Source organism: Suricata suricatta, chromosome 9, assembly GCF_006229205.1.
Source record: "Suricata suricatta isolate VVHF042 chromosome 9, meerkat_22Aug2017_6uvM2_HiC, whole genome shotgun sequence".
In the NCBI taxonomy this organism is placed as follows: Eukaryota; Metazoa; Chordata; class Mammalia; order Carnivora; family Herpestidae; genus Suricata; species Suricata suricatta.
Window position 1 is genome coordinate 73,134,099 of NC_043708.1, and position 5,829 is coordinate 73,139,927.

General features: G+C 41.2%; 1 protein-coding gene across 1 annotated transcript in view; it reads right to left on the reverse strand.

Annotated features, from left to right (window-relative positions):
- Positions 1 to 5,829, reverse strand: part of LOC115302271 (olfactory receptor 4L1-like) — a 39,046-nt gene that overhangs the window by 15,730 nt on the left and 17,487 nt on the right.

Genomic DNA, 5,829 nt, shown 5'->3' on the forward strand with positions numbered 1-5,829 from the left:
CCAACTTCTGTTTCATGTAATTAGACTTATACAGAAATTAGAAGGTTAAGTAACAACTAGTTAATCACCTAATTTCACAGCTATCTGAAGTGGCAATCGTTATATAGCAGCTTATCTATGATACATTCAAGATAAATGATACAATATATTACTTGTTCATAGGCTACAACACAGCCTGCTTAATACCTTTCCTTAAATTATCTCTCTTTCTATTCTGAATGACAGGCTTGCTGAATAAAAGATTCTTTGCTACATATTTTTCATGTTCATCACATTGAAGGTTTCCTGCCATTCCTTTCTGGCCTGCCAAGGTTCATTAGATAGACCTGTAACCGCTCTGATAGGTTTCCCTTTGTATGTTAGGGCCCTTTTATTCCTAGCTGCTTTCAGAATTCTCTCTTTATCTTTATATTTTGCCAGTTTCAGTATGATATGTCGTGCAGAAGGTGGATTCAAGTTACATCAGAGGGGAGTTTGATGTGCCTCTTGGATTTCAATGTCTGTTTCCTTCCCCACATTGGGGAAATTTTCAGCTATAATTAGTTTATGTGCTACTTCAGCATTTTTCTCTCTTTCTTCTTCTGCTGCTGGTGCTGCTGGTGCTGCTGCTGGTGCTGCTGGTGCTGCTGCTGCTGCTGCTGCTGCTTCTGCTTCTGCTGCTGCTGCTGCTTCTTCTTCTTCTTCTTCTTCTTCTTCTTCTTCTTCTTCTTCCTCTTCTTCTTCTTCTTCTTCCTCTTCAGGAATTCCTATGATATGGGTATTGTTCCATTTGATTGTATCATTCAGTTCTTAAATTCTCCTTTTGTATTCCTGGATCAATTTATCTCTCTTTTTCTCGGCTTCCTCTTTTTCTAGAATTATGTCTTCTAATTCACCCTTTCTCCTCTTTTTCTCTTCAATTTGTGCAGTGGCAGCCTCCATTTCATTATGCACCTCATTTATAGCACTTCTTAATTCTTGATAGCTATTTTCAAGGTCCCTATTCTTTGTACCAATAGCTTCTCTGGTGATTTCCATGCTTTGTTCAAGCCCAGCGACTTATTTTATGACAATTTTTCTAAATTCTTGCTCTTTTATGTTGTTTATATCTGTTTTGAGCAATTCTGTGACTGTGACTTCTTCCTGGAATTTTTTAATAGGAGAGTTCTGTTTCATCATTTTGGCTAACTTTCTATCTCTTATCAGTTTGAAAAGCTTGTTATGTACTTTGCACATGTGTGTATTGCTCTATTAATGGAGGCTCATTGACTGTCCAGGGCCTATCTGTTCAAGAAGTGTTCTTTTAATGGTGTCTCTTGGTTTCTCTTGCTATACCTTTGGTTATTTTATTTCCCTACTTGTATTGAAACTGGGACTCTCCACCATGTATGCTTTGGCTTATGTCTTGAGATAGCCATGAAAAGGAAAATAGACAAACACACAGGGAACAAAAGGACACAAACGCACAGACAAGTCAAACAAACAAATAAACCCGAAGGAGTGGGAGAAAAAAAGGAACAAAAACCAGAAAAGACAATGGACAGTCTAAAAGCATAAAACCAGAAAGTAAAGAGCAGGGTGGAGGCAGTGTTGATGGAAGAACATATACAAAGAGCAAAGTGACAGGGGTGGGGAGGATGTGAAATTGAACGTTGATCAGGCAGAGAGACTAAAAGGCTTAATTCAGAGAGAGAAAGAGAGAATATGGTAGGAGGTGAGGAGAAAAAAATGCAGATAATGTTACCCAAAGAAACTATATAGTCTGCATTATTCCAGAGAGAGTGAGATAAAAGAAGGTAGCAATGGAGGTGTAGAATGTGCTTCAAGAGAATGGATTACAAGTGACTGAGCAAACCAATGACCGGAGTGCTCAGTCCAGCAGAGGGGAGAGGTAAGAATGAGACAATGGAAAATATATCTGGATAGCAAGAATTGATCTAGAGTTAATCATGGCAATTCATCAATGTTGTGTTGCCTGGGCAAAAAAATAAAACATAAAAAGGCAGCTCTCCATCGCAGATGGGTGTGATTTGGTGTAGGCAGGTCTCACCTCTACTGTGGGTCCCTCAGACCACTCCCTGAGGCCTTACCTTGGTGGTTATGGGAAGAAAAATGGCGGCATCCCAGGCCCTTCTCAAACCAAGCATTGCAACTCTTTTGGGTCTGATCTCCCTGTGCGCGGGTATAGCGAAGGTGGGCCTAGTTGTATTTTCCAAGCCACGCCTTGTTTCCAGATCTTAGTCCGTGCACTTTAATGATACTGCCTGAAATGTACTCCTGCAGGCCAGGAGGCTTCCTAGCTGGGGTTCGAATACGGAGAGTAGGGGAGTAGTTTCTCATGGTGCCACCTGGGATCGGGATGCCTAGCCCAAGGAAACCGCCACAGCTAGAGAAAAAAAAATCTCTCTCTGACTGCCCTATAGTTACAGATCTCCTTGGCTCTCTGCTGAGGGGGCTCCTCCCCCAGCTGAGGGGCTCCTCCCCTCTGCACCTCTAGTCGCAGCCCATTTTGTCCTCCCCAGTTGGCACTCTGAGGCTGTCTTCTTCATAGACTCTTTCTCTTTTCCTCCCTGACTCCTACAGTTCACTATCTTATGGCTTCAGTCCTTCCTGGTTTGAGAGATGTTAGGGGGGAGGGGGGGATATAGAGTTCCCTACTTCTGTGCCATCTTGCTGGGATTCTTCTCTCTATTGCATGTTTTAAAAGCTTGTTATGTTTCCTGCACCTGAGAGAGGGGTCATACCTTGTCCAGAGCCTGGCAGTCCAGAAGGTTTTCTGGTGTATGTTCTGTGCACTCTGCTGTTGTGTTTTGGCTGCTCCTTCCCACTGGTTAGCCCTCTGCAGAGCTCCTCCTTGCTAGCAGTGGTGGGGTGTTTGGAGCTTTAAACAGGTATGCTTTGATTTGTTTGTTGAAGTAGCCCTGGGGGGAAAGGCGGGATGCCTGATCCCAAAAATATAAAAGGAAAGGGAATGAAAGAAAACCAAACAGAGAATAAAAACTCTAAGGCTTATTCCAAAGAAAAAGAAAGGGGATAAAATAGAGCAGATAAAGAAGGAAAAAGAAAAGAATAAAAAATCCTGATATTAAAAGAAAAAAGGTAAAAGGAAATGGTAAAGAAACAAATCAGAAACTATGAGCCTGATTCCAAAAGAAAAAAACTAAATGGGGGAAAAAAGAAAAACTAAGCGGGGGAAGAAAAAAAGTGGTGCATGGATGGTGGCTTTATGGATCTGGAAAAGAAGCCAGCTGTATTGGCTTGGAGTCAGTCTTGCTACAGTATATAAGCAGTTACCAGGCACTGAGGGCCAGGGTTTGGTGTAAGTGGGTCCCACCTCCAGTGAGGACCACTGTGTTGCTCTCTGAAGTCTTACTGTGTTGGCGTTTGGGGTAAAATGGTTCCACCCCAATCTTACATCGATGGACCAAGGAATCTCAACCCCTGCCATTCAAGCAGCCCTCACAGAATTGTGAGTGCAGCCAGCTTGTCTTGCACCACAGCTATTCTGTGCCTTCTCAGTGGGTCATGAATGGGATTCAGAACCCAAAATCTTAAAGTACTTGGCACAGGGTGGACTGGCTTTTCTCTTCTGGAATAGAGCCCCTCACACTGCTTATGAAAGGCCTTGACTGGCAGCTGAGGGGTCTTTTGTTCTTGGGGAGGCAATAAAGCTGGGAGGCAAAATATTCCAGGAAAGGATGTTTTTTTCCCAGTGCATCCTGGAGTTTGCTACAACATGGTAGGCACTCCAGGGACTGCTCTCTCCTTTCCAGGAGCACATACCACAGCTCCATTCCTGAGAAAGTCACACACTTCCAAAACCTCAGTGTGTGAGCTCCACATGCTCTTTGCAAAACAGAATTGGGACACAGTACTTCTTGCTCCCCATCTGTGGTCCAAATGCTCTCCTCTTGTGCTAACTCAGTCCCACACTCTCTCAACCTCTCTCTCTACCTTTTTTCTTTCTATGGAAGGGGTTCCCTCCCCTCCACAGCTCTGCCCAACTCTCATCCATGCACCCCTGCTGGGCTGTGTCCTCCAACTGTGGAGATCCTTCTCCCAGTCTGCAGATAGATTTTCTGGGTATTCCAAGTAGTCTGACCTCAGCAGCTGGGTTTGAGGAACATAGGAAGCCCAGGCCCCCCTCCACTACCTTAGCCCCTCTTTCTGTAAATAATCAACAAAGAAGTTGAATCAGTTATCAAAACCTCTCAACAAGTTAGACTCCTAGTCCAGATGGCTTCCCAGGCAAATATTACCAGATATTTAAAGAAAATTAATACTTATTCTTCTCAAACTGTTCCAAAGAATAGTAATGGAAGGAAAACTTCCAGGCACATTCTATAAAACCAGACTTCCCTTGATTCCAAAACCAAAAAAGAACCCACTGAAAGGGAATTACAGGCCAATATTCCTGATGAATGTGGATGTAAAAATTCTGAACAAGAAACTAGCAAATTCAATTCAATAGGACATCAAAAGAATTATTCACCCTGATCAAGTGGTTTTAATCCTATGCAGCAGGAATGATTCAATATCTGCACATCAATCAACGTGATACACCACCACATTAATAAAAGAAAGGATAAGAACCATATAATCCTTACAACAGATGCAGAAAAGAATTTTGACAAAATGCAGCATTCTTTCTTGATAGAAACCCTCAAGAAAGAAGGGGTAGAAGGAACGTACCTCAATATTATAAAAGCGATATATGAAGGGCCTACAGCTAATATCATCCTTAATAGGGGAAAACTGGCAGCTTTCCCCAAGAGGTCAGGATCATGACTGGGATGTCCACTCTCACCACTGTTATTCAATAAAGTATTGGAAGTCCTTGCTTCAGCAATCAGAAAATAAAAATAAATAAAATTTTCTAAATTTGAAAAGAAACTGAACTTTCACTCTTTGCAGACAATGTGATACTGTAAAGGGAAAACTCAAAAATACTCCACCAAAAAGCTGCTAGAACTGATAGCTGAATTCATCAAAGTCGCATGGTATAAAATCAAGGTACAGATATTAGTTGCATTTCTATACACCAATAATAAAGCAGCAGAAAAAGAAAAGAAGGAATCTATCCCATTTACAACTGCACCAAAAATAATAAGATACCTAGGAATAAACCTAAACAAAGAGGTAAAAGCTCTGTATGCTGAAAATTATTGTGCTCATGAAAGATATTGAAGAGGACACAAAGAAATGGAAAAACATTCCATGTTCCTCGATCAGAATAACAAATATTGTTAAAATGTCAATACTATACAAAGCAATCTACACATTCACTGTTATACCTATCAAAATAACCTATCTAGCTCTTCACAGAGCTAGAACAAACAATTATAAAATCTTTGTGATCTAGAAAAGACCCCAAATAGCCAAAGTAATGTTGAAAAAGAAAATCAGAGCTAGAAGCATCACAATTCCTGACTTTTAGCTATATTACAAAGCTGTAATCATCAAGACGGTATGGTACTACCACAAAAATAGACACATAGATTAATGGACCAGAATAGAGAGCCCAGAAATGGACCCACAAATGTTGGCCAACTAATCTTCAACAAAGCAAGAAATTGAATCCAATTGGAAAAAAAAAAAAACAGGCGCTTCAGCAAATGGTGCTGAGGAAATTGGACAGTGATGTTCAGAAGAATGAAGCTGGACTGCTTTCTTACACCATACACCCAAAAAAAGTCAAAATGTATGAAATACCTACATGTGAGATAAGAAACCATCAAAATTCTGTAGGAGAAAACAGGCAGAAACCTCTCTGACCTCAGTCACAGTAACTTCTTACTAGACATGTCTCCCAAGGCAAGGGAAACAAAAGCAAATGAACTATTGGAACCT